Source organism: Triticum aestivum, chromosome 7A (genome assembly GCF_018294505.1).
Source record: "Triticum aestivum cultivar Chinese Spring chromosome 7A, IWGSC CS RefSeq v2.1, whole genome shotgun sequence".
Classification (NCBI taxonomy): Eukaryota; Viridiplantae; Streptophyta; class Magnoliopsida; order Poales; family Poaceae; genus Triticum; species Triticum aestivum.
The window spans coordinates 723,258,851-723,276,707 of record NC_057812.1 but is presented as its reverse complement, the minus strand read 5'-3'; the positions used below and the strand labels follow the sequence as shown (position 1 = coordinate 723,276,707).

The 17,857-nt window shown below is 45.5% G+C and overlaps 1 pseudogene; it reads right to left on the bottom strand.

Annotated features, from left to right (window-relative positions):
- The window catches only part of LOC123153883 (putative receptor-like protein kinase At4g00960), a 53,746-nt pseudogene extending 36,479 nt beyond the window's left edge, over window positions 1-17,267 (bottom strand).
- Between the last annotated feature and the right edge of the window lie 590 nt (window positions 17,268-17,857).

Sequence of the window (17,857 nt, the reverse complement as noted above, 5' to 3'; positions counted from 1 at the left end):
ATTTGAAGAAGGGGGTCAATACATATATATATATATATAAATGAATGAAACTCAACACAAATGATGGTAATAAAATAAAATTGTGAATGTTGTTATTTACGTACTTCATATTGTTCGTTAGAGTACCCGCCCCGCTCACAGGTCGTGTGGCGGATGGACTCGCAGATGTAGTATCCACAGAAATCATTCCCTTGTTCCTGCCACAACCACTTTACAAGAAATAGAGGTCAATCAAACTGATAAGCAAGAATGCTAAATGGTATTGATGAAACTAGCGCTTGAATCACTAGGAGATGCGCGGAACATGCTACTATAGTACTTACTTTCGGGTGTCTAAATTCCAGCTCCTTCGGCAGTCCCGGAACTGTTTTGGTGAATTTTCTCCAAACCCTGCCGGACAAAGAAAACAATTACTTGATATCAGGAAATGAACAAAGTTGCTGATATGGTGGATAATGATCGATTTAACTTACTTCTTGAGGATTTCAGTCATGTCCGCATACTCCTTGGGATCTTTTCGTTTAGAGTCCAAGACGGTTACTACTCCCTGCTCAAGCTTAATCTCTAGGAGAATATAGTGGAAACTGCACACACATGCATAACTCATGAATTACATTACTATAACCTTGACTAATATATAAGGGAAACCGAATACGCACAAGACAGTAACACTCACCTGAAGTTGTAAGGAAAGAGTATTATATCTTTGTTTTGATTTATTACGAACGATCGTAGCAAGCTGGCCTCGGTAGCTGCGGCATGAAGTTTAACCTGAGTTGCATCTATGAGATATGTGTTAATGAACCCAATATCACCGACTTGTCTTTTCTTCAATTCGGCGATCTTCAATCTGCATAATATAGTGAGGATGATTATAAATACATGCAATGAAAGAGCTAAGCTATATAGAGAAACTTAATGACAGAAGTAGTACTACTTACAGACAGTAGCAGGCGACCGTTGTTTTATCGAGGGCCAATTGATTGAAAAACTGATAGAACTCCTCAAATGGAACAGGCAACAGATCAATTCCAACGAGGTCATGCTCCTTTTTAACTTTCACATACAAAGTACTCCTCCCCCCAGAGTCTCTGCAGATTTTCAAGTACCAATCATGCAATCTTCGCATCATCGTTGATAGAGATCTTTCATCTTTGACGAGAGGCTTCCCGTACTCGTATCTTTGTATCTGCACCTCCATGGGTTCATAATGTACTTCGTCGGGCAGGTAATCTGCAAGATTGCTATAACCGGGCACCATCCTCGGATCATTATCGACGTTGTGGCTAGGCACCTTGAGCGGGGGGCACGATTGCTTCGCTTGTTCGCCGAGCTGGGCAATTTGTTTCCCAGCTCGTCGTTCTTTCAGCCTTTGATCACTGACAGTACATCCCGACCGCTCCGCTTCGGCAAATTCCTTTCCAATAATGCGGTCATAGTTTCCTTTCGGCGGATCAGACTTCGGTGGTTTTGTCAGGGCAGCCAGAGTGCGCTTCACTTTCACCCGATCTACCTTCTCCTCCGGAGGTGGATGTTTCTTTGCTTTCACCCCTTCAAAGAATTTCTTCACTTCTTCTCGCGCGATCTCGGCGTTCTCCTCCTGGGTCCTCTCATATGGTAACTTCTCTGGAGTCTTCAGAGAAGGACCGAATCTGTATGTCCTCCCGCCTCTGGTTGTACTGCTAGACGCCGACCGAGCAGACGTAGTGGTTGTCTTCTTTACTTGCTTAAGAGGCGGAGGAGAAGGACTACGACGCACCGGAGCAGCTGGAGCGGCGGCAGGTCTCTTCCGCCCTTGCTGACGAGGCGGAGAAGGAGGAGGCTGGCTGCTCGGGCGCGTCGGCGCAGGCGGAGAAGGAGGCGGAGTGCCGCCACGCGCCGGAGAAGGAGCCGGCCGAGGGCCCTGATCGTCACTCGCCGGAGGAGGAGGCGGTGGAGGCGGAGTGCCCTGACTCGCCGGAGGAGGAGGAGGAGGCGGTGGCGTCCAGTTCGGAAGGTTGATGAGCTCCTTCCGCCATAGGCATGGAGTCTTCAGAGCAGACCCCAGCCGAGTCTCCCCTTCACCGGTAGGGTGGTCAAGCTGGAGGTCCTCAAATCCCTCCGTTATCTCATCCACCATCACCCTAGCATATCCTTCTGGAATCGGCCGGCAGTGAAAAGTTGCGCCGGGTTCAGTAGGATAAACAGAGCCAACAGCCGCCTTGACCTTCAAATTCATCCATTGCGTCATAAGGTGGCAATTTTGAGACTCCGTTATAGCATCCACGGGATAGCTGGCAGGAGCCGTCAAGGCATGCTCCGGCTGAAGCAGCTCGGTGGAAGCCACGCTGCTTCTGCGCTGAGATGGCGGGGTAGCTTCGGGGGAGGCTTCGGCAGTACGTTTGCTGCGATTTGCTTCTCGTTCCTCTATCGCGTCTACCCTTGCTTGCAGCGCCTGCATTTGGGTCTGCTGCACTTTTTTCCTCCTCTCATGGGATTTGTAACCGCCTGCGTCCGGAAACCCAACCTTCCACGGAATGGAGCCTGGCGTGCCTCGTGTCCGTCCAGGGTGCTCAGGATTCCCGAGGGCCATTGTGAGCTCGTCGTTCTCTCTGTCTGGAAAGAACGTCCCTTCCTGCGCTGCTTCGATATACTGCTTAAGCTTACTGACTGGTATGTCCATTTGATCGTTCGTCCAAATGCACTTCCCTGTTACAGGGTCCAGTGTTCCGCCAGCCCCGAAGAACCAAGTCCGGCAACGGTCTGGCCAGTTAATTGTCTCTGGTTCGATCCCTTTATGAACCAGATCATTCTCAGTCTTGGACCACTTAGGCCGGGCTACGAGGTAGCCACCTGACCCCGTGCGATGGTGAAGCTTCTTCTTCGCAGCATTTTGCTTGTTTGTCGCCGACATCTTCTTACTCTTTTCTGATGTCTTGTGGGCCACAAATGCGGGCCAGTGATCTCTGATCTTCTCATATCTGCCCTTGAATTCTGGTGTCTCATTATTTTCGACAAACTTATTCAGCTCTTTCTTCCACCTCCTGAATAGTTCTGCCATCCTCTTCAGAGCAAAAGACTTGATTAATTTCTCTTTAACTGGGTTCTCTGGATTATCCTCAGGCGGTAGGGTGAAATTTGACTTCAGCTCAGTCCAAAGATCATTTTTCTGCATATCATTGACATAAGACACCTCAGGGTCTTCTGTAGCCGGCTTAAACCATTGCTGGATGCTTATCGGGATCTTGTCCCTAACCAGAACCCCGCACTGAGCAACAAATGCGCTCTTTGTCCGGAGGGGTTCAATAGGTTGGCCGTCGGGCGCGATTGCTATGATCTCAAACTTTTCATCCGAGCTCAACTTTTTCTTCGGGCCTCGTCTCTTTACCGAAGTTGTGCTCGATTCGGAGGGCTAGAAAAAAGAACAAAGACTTAATTAATATGTGTACATACCCAAACAATGAATGCATCAATCAGCTAGTCAGCATAGGCTTAACTAATATATATACCTGGCCGGACTCGGTTCGGTCACCGGAGCCGTCATCACGGTCTCCTTCTTGCACCGGCATTGGGTCACCGGAGCCGTCCTCATGTTCTTCTTCTTGCACCGGCATTAGGTCACCGTAGCCAGCTTGTTCACCCTCTCCTTCCAGACCATCGGTTTCGTTGAGAAACAACGAGATGGCATCACTTCCTTCTGCGATTATGTCCCTCAACAACGCTTCTTTTGTTGCTTCGTCTAGGGCGGTGTCCATAGTTTCTACAAATATTTACAACATGGCAATTATTATTCAAACATGACAGATGGATATATTAGTGCCAAACGTAGAACTAGCTACCTAATCATAGTAAGCTATCGGGAGGGGGTATATATCGACAACGACGACACTACATCTATGTCCCTCGACGACCCTCGTTCCCGATAAAAAAAGAGGAAGAAGAAGAAAAATAAGAGGAGAAGAAAGAATAGAGGAGAAGATCTCCTCTATTCTTTCTTCTCCTCTTTTTTTTCTTCTTCCTCTTCTTTTTTATCCTCTTCTTCCTCTCATGTTCGATAGGATCGCCGAGGGGTCGGGAGGTTGCCTAGTGTCAAGGGATTCAACAAAACCATGTCTTCATCATTAGGCGAAAGTAACATGTGCATGATGGTACGAAGCTCTTCAAAGTTGTTCTGGAACGGAGTCCCAGATAGGATAATTCGCTTTTTGGTACAAAGTTCAGCAAGAGCCTTCCGAATATCGCTATTTGGAAGGCCTTTGCTGAATTCGTACCAAAAGGCGGATTATTCTATCCGGGACTCCATTCCAGAACAACTTTGCAGAACTTCGTACCAACATGCCCTGGTTACTTCCGGCTAATGATGAAGGCATGGATTTCTTCAATACTTTGACACTAGGAAACCTCTCTCTACTTCCGGCTAATAAGAATAAGAAGAAGAAGAAGAAGAAGAAGAAAAGAAGAAAAAAAGAGGAGAAGAAGAAAGGAATAGTGGAGAAAAGAGAAAATAGAATATATTCTATTTTCTCTTCTTCTCCACTATTCCTTTCTTCTTCTCCTCTTCTTTTTCTTCTTTTTTCTTCTTCTTATTTATTTCTCCTCTTCTTTTCGGTAGAGGAAACCCTAAATAGCTAGCAAGTATCGTGGGTGTGAGATACATGTGGCCTTCGGTGTCGGACACTACATCCACGTCCCACAAGTGACGTGGGCGTCGAAGCCCGCGCCACTTGTGGGATGTGGGTGTAGTGTCCGACACCGACGGTACATGTATCTCACACCGACGATACTTTCTATTTAGGGTTTCTCCTCTACCGCTCGGCGACCCTCTCGACGACCCTCGTTCCCGATAAAATAAAGAGGAAGAAGAAGAAGAAAAAAGAAGAGAAGAAAGAATAGAGGAGAAGACTTCCTCTTCTTCCTCTCCTCTTCTTCTCCCTCTTCTTCCCCTTCTTCCTCGCCTCTCTCATGAATGTCCGACGTTCTCGACCCCCCCCCCACGTGTCGAAGAAAAAAAGAAGAAAAAAAGAGGAGAAGAAGAAAGGAATAGTGGAGAAGAAGAGAAAATAGAATATATTCTATTTTCTCTTCTTCTCCACTATTCCTTTCTTCTTCTCCTCTTCTTTTTCTTCTTTTTTCTTCTTCTTATTTATTTCTCCTCGTCTTCCTCTCCTCTTCTTCTTCTTATTTAGTTCTCTCGACCCCTCGTCCCTCTCTCGACCCCTCGATGACCCTCGTCCCTGATAACATATTTTTTCTCCCCTCGACACCTCTCGACCTCTCGTCCCACTCTCGACCCCTCATCATCATCTATCACCCCCCTCGGTTTCTTTAGCATATATCCATGAACAAAATAGAGGAGAAGATCGAAGAAAAAAAAGAAGTCTTCCTCTTCTTATTTTCCTTTTTCCACTCCTTCCTTTTCTTCTTCTTCTTCTTCCTTCTTCCTCTTTTCTTCCTTTTCCTTATTTTACTTTTTCCTCTACACTAACCTAAAATCGATATCTACTAATTAACAACCTAAATAAAAAAATGAATACATATATGAAAAAAAACATCATATAAAAAAACATTTTTGACATATTTAGCATATTCTGATCCATAGTTCAAAATTTTCAAATTTCATTCAAATGAAATTTGAATCGGATTCAAATAACTTGTTGAAAACCTATTCTAAACCTCTCCAAAAATTCTGAAATTTTGCCATCGCCTTTGTCTTGCATCAGTACCTCACCACAATTTTTTTTTAAATTCCAAAAATGCCCAAAGCCATCTAGCATTTCATCAAACACCTTCTATATGGACAAAAAATTCAGAAATTCCAAAAAATTCAGAAAAGTGGACAGCGCGTTGCTGCTGCTCCACTTCTCCTCTCCTCTACTTCTCCTCTCCTTCTACTCTTGAATGCATCGGGGCCGGCGGCGACCATGGAGCAGGGGCGGAGCAAGGGCGCTCGGGCGCAAGAGTGGCACTTGAGAGGGGGCCTCACATTGAGGTGGGCGGCGATGGCTGGAGTCCGGCGACGAGGACGGCGGGCTCGGGGCGGCACGCGGTGACGGGGACGGCAGCCTCGGGCCGGGCGGCACGCGGTGACGTCCGGGGACAAGGAGGCGGGCTCGGGGAGGCACGCGGCGACGGGGACGAGGGCGGCGGGCTCAGGGATGCCGGCGACGAGGACGGCGCGGGCTCACGGAGGGCTCGGCGGCGACGAGGACGAGGAGCAGCCTGGCGGCGTCGTCGGAGGAGAGGACGAGGAGATCGATCGAACTGAATCGAGAATTTCACAAGTATTGGCTTATATAGCCAGAGCATTGGTCCCGGTTCGTGAAACAAACCGTGACCAATGCCCCCCTTTAGTCCCGGTTGGTGCCACCAACCGGGACCAAAGGCCAATTTTCAGCAGCCCAAAGGGCGGGAAGCGGCGGCCTTTGGTCCCGGTTGGTGGCACCAACCGGGACTAAAGGGGGGCATTGGTCACGGTTGGTGCCACGAACCGGGACCAATGCCCCCTTTAGTCCCGGTTGGTGCCACCAACCGGACCAATGGCCTTTGCTGCCCCGAGCCCAAAAGTTTAGTCCCACATCGCTAGTTGAAGGGCGCCGGCACTGGTTTATAAGCGCTGGTGTTCCTACCCATTCGAGCTCCTCTCTAATGCAGGCTTTCGGGCCTAAACTTGCTACTGCCTGTGGGCCTATTGGGCCTTCTGCGGGCCTGAATCCTGGCCCATGTAGGGTTTCTAGTCGTATTCAGGCCGTGGAGGCCCAGTAGGAGGCATTTTTTTTGTTTTTCCTTTTTTATTTCTACATTTTTTTGGTTTTTTATTTTTTTATTTCTACTTAAAACTAAATACTTATAGTTTTTTAGTGATTTCTTTTTGCTTTTAGGTCACAAAAATTATAAACTTTCTGTTAGTGCCATTAGTTTTAAATTTTGAACAGTTTAAATTTGAATTTTTAAAAATTTGTGTGAATCACTAGTTTATGAATAACTTTACTATAAAAATAGAATTTTTTTTCTATTTATTTTTTATTTATACTTACAACTAAATACTTATAGTTTTTTAGTGATTTCTTTTTGCTTTTAGGTCACAAAAATTATAAACTTTCTGGTAATGCCATTAGTTTTAAAATTTTGAATAGTTTAAATTGGAATTTTATAAAATTTGTGTGAATCACTAGTTTATGAATAACTTTACTATAAAAATAGAAATTTTTTTCTTCTTTGCTATTTATTTTTTATTTATACTTACAATTAAATACTTATAGTTCGATTTTAGGTCACAAAAATTATATTCTTTTTGCTATTGAAGAATATTATAGTTTTATTTTAGTTGACCATAACATAATATTTTAATTGATTGTTTTTATTTTCATAAAAGTTTTGTAGTTCATTTTGTTTGCTATTAATTCATTCTTTGAGCTAAATGACTCTGAAATTGGAAAGCATTTCAAAATGAACTCTGAAAAGGTTGAAAGTTGGCATGGTATCATCATTTCACCCACATAGCATGTTCCAAAAAGTAGAGAGGGTTACGACAAAAACTTGATGCACTTCGTGTACAAAATGGACAATCACTTTCGAAGTATCAAAGTTTCGAACCATAAGACATGAAAGCATTTCAAATGAACTCTGAAAAAGTTGAAAGTTGGGATGGTATCATAATTTCACCCACATAGCATTTGCTTATTGCGGGAGAAAGTCTTCACTTTTTCTTCGCTTGTGTCATTTGCTTATTGCGCCGTAACCATGGATAATCTTCATTGTTTATCAGGATGCTTGGGTCAGCCTTGACATTGAAGGGAGGAATTTCATGAAACTTTTCATAATCTTCAGACATGTCTGTCTTGCCGTCCACTCCCAGGATGTCCCTTTTTCTTGAAAGAACTATGTGGTGCTTTGGCTCATCGTATGATGTATTCGCTTCCTTATCTTTTCTTTTTCTCGGTTTGGTAGACATGTCCTTCACATAGATAACCTGTGCCACATCATTGGCTAGGACGAACGGTTCGTCAGTGTACCCAAGATTTTTCAAATCCACTGTTGTCATTCCGTACCGTGGGTCTACCTATACCCCGCCTCCTCACAGATTGACCCATTTGCACTTAAACAAAGGGACCTTAAAATCAGGTCCGTAGTCAAGTTCCCATATGTCCACTATGTAACCATAATATGTGTCCTTTCCGCTCTCGGTTGCTGCATCAAAGCGGACACCGCTGTTTTGGTTGGTGCTCTTTTGATCTTGGGCGATCGTGTAAAATGTATTTCCATTTATCTCGTATCCTTTGTAAGTCAATACAGTCAAAGATGGTCCCCTGTACAACAAGTACAACTCATCACAAACAGTGTTGTCACCTCTGAGACGTGTTTCCAACCAACTGCTGAAAGTCCTGATGTGTTCACATGTAATCCAGTCGTCGCACTGCTCCGGGTGTTTGGAGCGCAGACTGTTCTTGTGTTCATTGACATACGGGGTCACCAAGGTAGAGTTCTGTAGAACTGTGTAGTGTGCTTGAGACCAAGAATATCCGTCCTTGCATATTATTGAGTCTCTTCCAAGAGTGCCTTTTCCAGTCAGTCTCCCCTCATACCGTGATTTAGGGAGACCTATCTTGTTAAGGCCAGGAATGAAGTCAACACAAAACCAGATAACATCCTCTATTTGATGGCCCATGAAGATGCTTCCTTCTAGCCTAGCGCGTTTACGGACATATTTCTTTAGGACTCCCATGAACCTCTCAAAGGGGAACATATTGTGTAGAAATACGGGCCCCAGGATGACAATCTTGTCGACTAGATAAACTAGGACGTGCGTCATGATATTGAAGAAGGATGGTGGGAACACTAGCTCGAAACTGACAAGACATTGCGCCACATCACTCCTTAGCCTTGGTACGATTTCTGGATCGATCACCTTCTAAGAGATTGCATTGAGGAATGCACATAGCTTCACAATGGCTAATCGAACGTTTTCCGGTAGAAGCCCCCTCAATGCAACCGGAAGCAGTTGTGTCATAATCACGTGGCAGTCATGAGACTTTAGGTTCTAAAACTTTTTCTCTGGCATATTTATTATTCCCTTTATATTCGACGAGAAGCCAGTCGTGACCTTCATACTGAGCAGGCATTCAAAGAAGATTTCTTTCTCTTCTTTCGTAAGAGCGTAGCTGGCAGGACCTTTATACTGCTTCGGAGGCATGCCGTCTTTTTCGTGCAAACGTTGCAGGTCCTCTCGTGCCTCAGGTGTATCTTTTGTCTTCTCATACACGCCCAAGAAGCCTAGCAGGTTCACGCAAAGGTTCTTCGTCACGTGCATCACGTCGATTGAGGAGCGGACATCTAGGTCTTTCCAGTAGGGTAGGTCCCAAAATATAGATTTCTTCTTCCACATGGGTGCGTGTCCCTCAGCGTCATTCGGAACAGCTAGTCCACCGGGACCCTTTCCAAAGATTACGTAGTGTAAATCATTGACCATAGCAAGCACGTGATCACCGGTGCGCATGACGGGCTTCTTCCGGTGATCTGCCTCACCTTTGAAATGCTTGCCTTTCTTTCGACATTGATGGTTGGTCGGAAGAAATCGACGATGGCCCAGGTACACATTCTTCCTGCATTTGTCCAGGTATATACTTTCAGTGTCATCTAAACAATGCGTGCATGCGTGGTATCCTTTGTTTGTCTGTCCTGAAAGGTTACTGAGAGCGGGCCAATCGTTGATGGTCACGAACAGCAACGCCTTAAGGTTAAATTCCTCCTGTCTGTGCTCATCCCACGTACGTACACCGTTTCCATTCCACAGCTGTAAAAGTTCTTCAACTAATGGCCTTAGGTACACATCAATTTCGTTGCCGAGTTGCTTAGGGCCTTGGATGAGAACTGGCATCATAATGAACTTCCGCTTCATGCACATCCAAGGAGGAAGGTTATACATACATAGAGTCACGGGCCAGGTGCTGTGATTGCTGCTCTGCTCCCCGAAAGGATTAATGCCATCCGCGCTTAAAGCAAACCATACATTCCTTGGGTCCTTTGCAAACTCATCCCAGTACTTTCTCTCGATATTTCTCCACTGCGACCGGTCAGCGGGTGCTCTCAACTTCCCATCTTTCATTCGGTTCTCACTGTACCATCGCATCAACTTGGCATGCTCTTCGTTTCTGAACAGACGTTTGAACCGTGGTATTATAGGAGCATACCACATCACCTTCGCAGGAACCCTCTTCCTGAGGGGCTCGCCGTCAACATCACCAGGGTCATCTCGTCTGATCTTATACCGCAACGCACCGCATACCGGGCATGTGTTCAGATCGTTGTATGCACCGCGGTAGAGGATGTAGTCATTAGGGCATGCATGTATCTTCTCCACCTCCAATCCTAGAGGGCATACGACCTTTTTTGCTGCGTATGTACTGTCGGGCAATTCATTATCCTTTGGAAGCTTCTTCTTCAATATTTTCAGTAGCTTCTCAAATCCTTTGTCAGCCACAGCATTCTCTGCCTTCCACTGCAGCAATTCCAGTACGGTACCGAGCTTTGTGTTGCCATCTTCGCAATTGGGGTATAACCCTTTTTGGTGATCCTCTAACATGCGATCGAACTTCAGCTTCTCCTTTTGACTAATGCATTGCGTCCTTGCATCGACAATGACCCGGCGGAGATCATCATCATCGGGCACATCGTCTGGTTCCTCTTGATCTTCAGCAGCTTCACCCGTGGCAGCATCATTGGGCACATCGTCTGGTTCCTCTTGATCTTCACCAGCTCCCCCCGTTGCAGCATCATCGTATTCAGGGGGCACATAGTTGTCATCGTACTCTTCTTCTTCGCCGTCTTCCATCATAACCCCTATTTCTCCATGCCTCGTCCAAACATTATAGTGTAGCATGAAACCCTTGTAAAGCAGGTGGGAGTGAAGGATTTTCCGGTTAGAGTAAGACCTCGTATTCCCACATTCAGTGCATGGACAACACATAAAACCATTCTGCTTGTTTGCCTCAGCCGCATCGAGAAACTCATGCACGCCCTTAATGTACTCGGGGGTGTGTCTGTCACCGTACATCCATTGCCGGTTCATCTGCGTGCATTATATATAATTAAGTGTCCAAATTAATAGAAGTTCATCATCACATTAAAACCAAAGTGCATACATAGTTCTCATCTAACAACATATAGCTCTCCAGAGCATCTAATTAATTAAACCATACATTGAAACTATGTAAAACATTTCAATGCGAAAACAAATGCGATCATAATCGCAACCAAGGTAACAATTGATCCAACGGCATAATGATACCAAGCCTCGGTATGAATGACATATTTTCTAATCTTTCTAATCCTCAAGCGCATTGCATCCATCTTGATCTTGTGATCATCGACGTCATCCGCAACATGCACCTCCAATATCATCTTCTCCTCCTCAATTTTTTATATTTTTTCCTTCAACAAATTGTTTTCTTCTTCAACTAAATTTAACCTCTCGACAATAGGGTCGGTTGGCATTTCCGATTCACATACATCCTAGATAAATAAAATCTATGTCACGTTGGTCGGCATAATTTTCATAAACAATAAATGAACCAATAGTTATAAAGATAATATACATACCAAATCCGAATCATAGACAGGACGAGGGCCGACGGGGGCGGATACCAAAACCATCGCACTATATAAGATGCAAATAATAAATGTAAGAAAATGATACAAGTATCTATCTAAACATACAAGTAAGAATATTTTTTCTTTCAGAAAGAAGATAAGAACAAGAGGCTCACCACGGTGGTGTCGGTGATGAGATCGGCGCGGGTGATCGATGGCGGTGAAGACGGGGACGGGGCGTGACGGACCGCTAAATCTAGACAAATCTCGAGGAAAATGGAGCTTGGAGGTCGAGCTTCGAGAGGAGAAAGCTTAAGTAGTGTGGCTCGGGCATTCCATCGAACACCTCATGTGCATAGGAGGTGAGCTAGAGCACCACAAAGCCCTCTCCCCCTCGGCCAGAAAAAACAGAGCACTGTGCTCTGCTCTTGCGCGAGGGGGTATATATAGGCACCTCATTGGTCCCGGCTGATGACATGAACCGGGACTAAAGGGAAGCCTTTGGTCCCGGTTCAAGCCACCAACCGGGACCAATGGTGGTGGGCCAGGAGCGAGGCACATTGGTCCCGGTTCGTCCCACCAACCGGGACCAAAAGGTCCAAACGAACCGGGACCGATGGCCCACGTGGCCCGGCCGGCCCCCTGGGCTCACGAACCGGGACCAATGCCCACATTGCTCCCGGTTCTACACTGAACCGGGACTAATGGGCTAAGCCGGCCTGGACCATAGCCCTGTTTTCTACTAGTGATTAGAGAGGAGATCAAATGGGGAGGCACACCAGCGCTTACAAACAAGTGTCGGCGCCCTTCAGCTAGCGATGTGGGACTAAACTTTTGGGCGCGGGGCAGCACAAGGCCATTGGTCCCGGTTGGTGGCACCAACCGGGACTAAAGGGGGCATTGGTCACGGTTCGTGGCACCAACCGACACCCTCCCCGTCGCCGTCGCCCCGTGCCGCCGCAGGCCTTGTTCCCGTCGCTGCTAGCGCCGTTTCCGGCCTCCTCCTCGTCGCTGCGTGCGCCATCTCCGGCACCCTCCCCATCGCCCCGCGCCGCGTCGCCGGCGTCTCCCGCACCGTCGCCCCTGCCCCACCTGTCGTCGTCGCCCCTGCCCCGCCCGTCGTCGTCGCCTCGCCCCGCCCGTCGCCGTTGCCCCGCCCCACCCGTCACCGTCGCCGCAGCCCGCCCGTCACCGTCGCCGTCGCCCTGCCCGTTGGTCCGGCCGGCGCCCCTCCCCTGTTTTTTTATATATTATATATGCTTGTGTATATTGCCTCTTTGTGTATATTATGCATATATGTATTGTGTATATTGCTTCTTTTCAAAAAAAAATTTATATATATGTTTGTATTTTGTATTTTTCTTTTGTATAAAAATGTATATATGTTTTTATGTTCTCTGTGTATATATGTTCATATATGCAAAAGTTAGGTTTAAATATTTAGAAAAGGATTATCTATATATGTTCTCTGATTTAGTACATTTTAGGTTACTTTCATTTTTAGAAAAGTTTTATATATTTAGGAGAGGAAAAAGGAAAGTAAGAAGAGGAAAAAGGAGAAGAAGAGGAGAGGAAGAAAAGGAAGAGGAGAAGAAGAAAGGAATAGAGGAGAAGAAGAATTCTTCTTCTTCTTCTTCTTCTTCTTCTTCTTCTTCTTCTTCTTCTTCTTCTTCTTCTTCTTCTTCTTCTTCTTCTTCTTCTTATGCTAGGGTGATGGTGGATGAACTTTTCACTGCCGGCCGATTCCAGAAGGATATGCTAGGGTGATGGTGGATGAAATAACGGAGGGATTTGAGGACCTCCAGCTTGACCACCCTACCGGTGAAGGGGAGACTCGGCTGGGGTCTGCTCTGAAGAGTACATGCCTATGGCGGAAGGAGCTCATCAACCTTTCGAACTGGACGCCTCCACCTCCTCCTCCTCCTCCGGCAAGTCAGGGCACTCCGCCTCCTCCACCGCCTCCTCCTCCGGCGAGTGACGATCAGGGCCCTCGGCCGGCTCCTTCTCCGGCGCGTGGCGGCACTCCGCCTCCTTCTCCGCCTGCGCCGACATGCCCGAGCAGCCAGCCTCCTCCTTCTCCGCCTCGTCAGCAAGGGCGGAAGAGACCTGCCGCCGCTCCAGCTGCTTCGGCGCATCGTAGTCCTTCTCCTCCGCCTCTTAAGCAAGTAAAGAAGACAACCGCTCCGTCTGCTCGGTCGGTGTCTAGCAGTACAACTAGAGGCGGGAGGACTTACAAATTCGGTCCTTCTCTAAAGACTCCAGAGAAGTTACCATACGAGAGGACCCCGGAGGAGAACACGAAGATCGCGCGAACCGAAGTGGATGACTGGTTTCAAGGGTTGAAAGCAAAGAGACATCCACCTCCGGAGGAGAAGGTAGATCCGGTGAAAGTGAAGCGCACTCTGGCTGCCCTGGCAAAACCATCCAAGTCTCCGCCGAAAGGCAACTATGAGCGCATTATTGCAAAGACATGGGCCGAAGCGGAGCGGTCGGGAAGTACAGTCAGTGATCAAAGGCTGAAAGAATGACGAGCAGCTGGGAAACAAATTGCCCAGCTCGGCGAACAAGCGAAGCAATCGTGCCCCCCGCTCAAGGTGCCTAGCGACATCGTCGATCCGAGGATGGTGCCCGGTTATTGCAATGTTGATGATTACCTGCCCGACGATGTACATTATGATCCCATGGAGGTGCAGATACACAGATACGAGTACGGGAAGCCTCTCGTCAAAGATGAAAAATCTTTAACAATGATGATGCGAAGATTACATGATTGGTACTTGAAAATCTGCAGAGAGTCTGAGGGGAGGAATACTTTGTATGTGAGAGTTAAACCGGAGCATGACCTCGTTGGAATTGAACTGTTGCCTATTCCATTTGAGGAGTTCTATCAGTTTTTCAATCAATTGGCCCTCGATAAAACAACGGTCACCTGCTACTGTCTGTAAGTACTACTACTTCTGTCATTAAGTCTCTCTATATAGCTCATCTCTTTCATTGCATGTATTTATAATTATCCTCACTATATTATGCAGATTGAAGATCGCCGAATTGAAGAAAAGACAAATCGGTGATATTGGGTTCGTTAACACATATCTCATAGATGCAACTGAGGTTCAACATCGTCCTGAAGATACCGAGGACAACTTGCTACGATCATTCAAAAAAATGAAAACAAAGATATAATACTCTTTCCTTGCAACTTCAAGTGAGTGTTACTGTCTTGTGCATATTTGGTTTCCCTTATATATTAGTCCAGGTTATAGTAATGTAATTGATGAGTTATGCATGCGTGCACAGGTATCATTATATTCTCCTAGAGATTAGGCTTGAGCGGGGAGTACTAACTGTCCTGGACTCTAAACGAAAAGATCCCCAGGAGTATGCGGACATGACTGAAATCCTCAAGAAGTATGTTAAATCGATCATTATCCACCATTTCCTGATATCAAGTAATTGTTTTCTTTGTCCGGCAGGGTTTGGAGAAAATTCACCAGAAAAGTTCCGGGACTGCCGAAGGAGCTGGAATTTAGACTCCTAAAAGTAAGTACTATAGTAGCATGTTCCGCGCATCTCCTAGCTAGTGATTCAAGCGCTAGTTTCATCAATACCATTTAGCATTCTTGCTTATCAGTTTGATTGACCTCTATTTCTTGTAAAGTGGTTGTGGCAGGAACAAGGGAATGATTTTTGTGGATACTACGTCTGCGAGTCCATCCGCCACACGACCTGTGAGCGGGGCGGGTACTCTGACGAACAATATGAAGTACGTAAATAACAACATTCACAATTTTATTTTATTACCATCATTTGTGTTGAGTTTCATTCATTTATATATATATATATATGTATTGACCCCCTTCTTCAAATTAGATGTTTCGAAAGCGGGATGAACTCCTAGCACCAGCTCGCATGCGAGCAATTCAAGAGGAATTGGCGGCATTCTTTCTTGACCACGTGATCGCTGAAGACGGAGAATACTATGTGAACCATGAGTCCGTATGATTATATTTGTAAGAGATAATTATTGTATATATGTAGCCGGTAGTGTCGGATAGATATACGAGAACTTGTTGTTCGACCAATCTCTCGGAGAAGGAGAGGTGGTCGATATCACTTCTCTCTGTATGCATATATGTTCATGACGATCTTCTGTTTCCTTCGATTGCTTACTAGCTAGCTAGCGTGTCTAGTCCTCTCTATACGTATGTATAGTACGTAGCGTCGACCAAGCACGGACATAAGAGAGGACACTTCTCTTTATTTATTATAGCTAGCTAACACAATATATGAAACACCTAAATTAACCCCCCAAAACCCCCCAACCCCTCCCCTTCAAAAAAAACAAAAACCCCAGTCACAGAAATGCTGACGCGTGGATGCCTATTGGTCCCGGTTGGTGCCACCAACCGGGACCAAAGGGTCTCCTGCCTGGGCTCTGCGCACTGCCCACGTGGAGGCCCATCAGTCCCGGTTCTGGATTGAACCGGGACTAAAGGGTCGGGGCATTAGTACCGACCCTTTAGTCCCGGTTCAGGAACTGGTACTAAAGGCCCTTACGAACCGGGACTATATGCCCTTTTTCTACCAGTGCTACCTCAAACACTGCTCAAGTCAATATACCAATTCCAAGAGTGATCTCTATATGACATATGCCTAATTTATGGTAAACAATAATGTTACCTTATAAACAGTTGCAAATCCACCGTGGCCGATTTCTCGATCCTCCGAGAAATTTTCTGTGACATCCTTCAAAAGTGCGAGTGATAGATTTCTCGGATTCTCTCTTCCATCAAGTATACGCTCCAGGACCTCACGATCCATGTATGATGTATCTGATGTGCAATCAATTTCACACTATGCACTATCAACTTATGCATTTTAAGAATTCTAAAAGATTATTTTATGTGCATCATGTTAAAGCTTATACACCTGCAAACAAGAGCGTTGCAGGTCCTGGGAAAAATACTATAAAAAGCCAAGGCCCAAAATCTTCTAGAAATCTATTCCCAAGAACACAACAAAAAATATGATGTTAGCATTAGTAATGCATGCAAAATAAAAAGTTGTTGCCTTGTACTGTTCATAAAAATAAGTAAAATATTTTAAATTTTAGTGCATTTTAAGAAAATAAAATGAAAATTAGACTCGGGAATAGAAGGAGAAAGATAAAATAGATGTTCAAATGCGCTGAAATTTGGCACGGACATCACACACTCAAGCATCTTTCACCACAAAAAAGTTCAGAATTTTTTGAACATGTTTACTATTTTAACAGATTTCCTGTTCCACCCCGGGCTCATCTGAGCCCAAGAGCCAAAAGGGAGTCCCATGTTAATAGCATTACTGTAGCAGAATATGTCTACATGTTAGTATGCAAGTACATATTTGATCCATAATTAACTAGCTAGTTAACAAGTCGTGTTTCATTTCATCTCCCCGCAGAGAAAAAGGTCGTATTTCATCTGTTTTTCAGATCTGGAAGTGTCAAAGGTGGAATTCGGAAGAAGGCGTGCAAGAATTAAGGCCAGTTGGTTGTTATCAAAAGAATTTGACAAGTAAGAACCAAAAGCACTAACCTGGAAGATCAATCTGCGGGGATTCAGCTATACTCAAGAAACATAGGAGAGGCACAAGAAGATGAGACTGGATCCACCTACCAGCAGCTGCTTGGGGTTGCATAGGAATGGAGATATAGAGGCAAAAGAGGCATTAAGTACGGGTGATATCAGGTGGGTAACCAAGGACAAATTAGATGTCAATTAAAGACTAAACAAACATGGCCACAGATTTAACTAATTGAGATAAGGATGATGCATGCACTTCTCACAGGTCGAGCCAAAGAACCACAGTAGGTGAGCGCTAAAATATAGCGAGAATTTAAAATATCCTTTGTAGTTGCGTGTTAGAAATATTAGGTGAACAAGTCCAAATTCAGACATACTTAAAAAGATGAAACAGACAAGACTTCACATTTAACAACATGAGACCGGACCCGTGTACCAGCTGGCTGTGACTCGATCAGCCAGAGTAGCATATATATAAATGAAGACGGCTAAGCAGACTATAATTGACAATTAACACGGTGATTAGGCTACGGTGATGCATGTGATGGCTGACATGTCCAGCCAGGGAAAGGTAACCGCGTACGGTAGGTGAGAGCTAGCGGAAGGCTAGCAGACACGATGTTAGGTATGGCGACATCGGTTGAGTTTCAGTCTAACTTGCAATTTGGAAGACCAAATTTAAGAGACAATAGTTCACATTTAACAAGTAGAGATTAGGGTGAGATTCA